Below are 1086 nucleotides of genomic sequence, written 5' to 3'. Positions count from 1 at the left end.
GTCTGATCTTAGTTCAATATACATGGTACAGACATACGGATAAGAGATGAGGACTTTGTCACCTTGTTTAAATCGCAGTTCTGATAATCTTTCCCATTCGTTTTTATCTTGTACACTGTTAAAGCTCAAGCGGTGAAGGCGAATCTGTTGTACGCAGCCCCTCTCATACCAATTACACTGAAGATACATAAAGAATACTCCAGCGACATAAACCAACTCAATTAATCACACAGCAGACATCTACAAAAGAGTGGGCTTGCATTTATATAGGATCCTTCACATCCTCAAGACTCTCCAAAGTGCTTCACAACCAATGAGTCACTTTTGAAGTACAGTTACTGATGTCATATAGGGAAATGTGGCAGACAATATCAAGGTCCCACAGGCACCACTGAAGTAAATGACGAGATAATCTAAAGTAATCTAAAGTAAAAGTGTTGTTGACTCGATAATCTATGTTAATTGGTTAAGAAAGGACACCCAGAGGATGGGAAAAGCAACAAGTGGAAACAAAAGAAGAGGGGTAAGGGATAAACAGTGTAGAAGGAGGAGGTATTAAAAGGGTAACAATATCAAACATAGTTTTGTAACTGGGGTCACTAGAATAGAGGAGTGTTAAGAAGATAGCTATGGTAAATTGAGCAAAACCTATTTCCATTGTGTTATAGACCAGAGGGGGGCTTAATTTAAACAGCCCTGATTTCTCAGAAACAGAAAGATATTTTTGATTTTTTTACCTCCCCCTTTATAAGTAGTGGCGTATTTTCCCCAACCCTTCAGTTTTGGAGTTATCCAATCCTCTATTAATAACCCCACAGCAAACCTGAGATAAGATAAAATATGTGGGTTGGTTTATTTTACACACACACAAAACGCCAGAAAGTGGTTTTGCAATGTCTGCACCTTTTTGCACTCATACAATAAAAGAGGGATGAGGGAAAGAAAGGGGTACAGGGCAAGACTACAATAAAAATAGGAGTTATGGTATCACATGAGTCCAGAATCAAACCATTGTTTATTGTCATAAAAAAACTCATCTGGTTCACTAATGCCCTTTAGGGAAGGAAATCTGCAATCCTTACCTGA

The sequence above is a fragment of the Cetorhinus maximus genome, chromosome 31, assembly GCF_964194155.1.
Source record: "Cetorhinus maximus chromosome 31, sCetMax3.hap1.1, whole genome shotgun sequence".
NCBI classification, from domain to species: domain Eukaryota; kingdom Metazoa; phylum Chordata; class Chondrichthyes; order Lamniformes; family Cetorhinidae; genus Cetorhinus; species Cetorhinus maximus.
The sequence above is the reverse complement of the archived record's forward strand: the minus strand, read 5'-3'. Positions refer to the sequence as shown.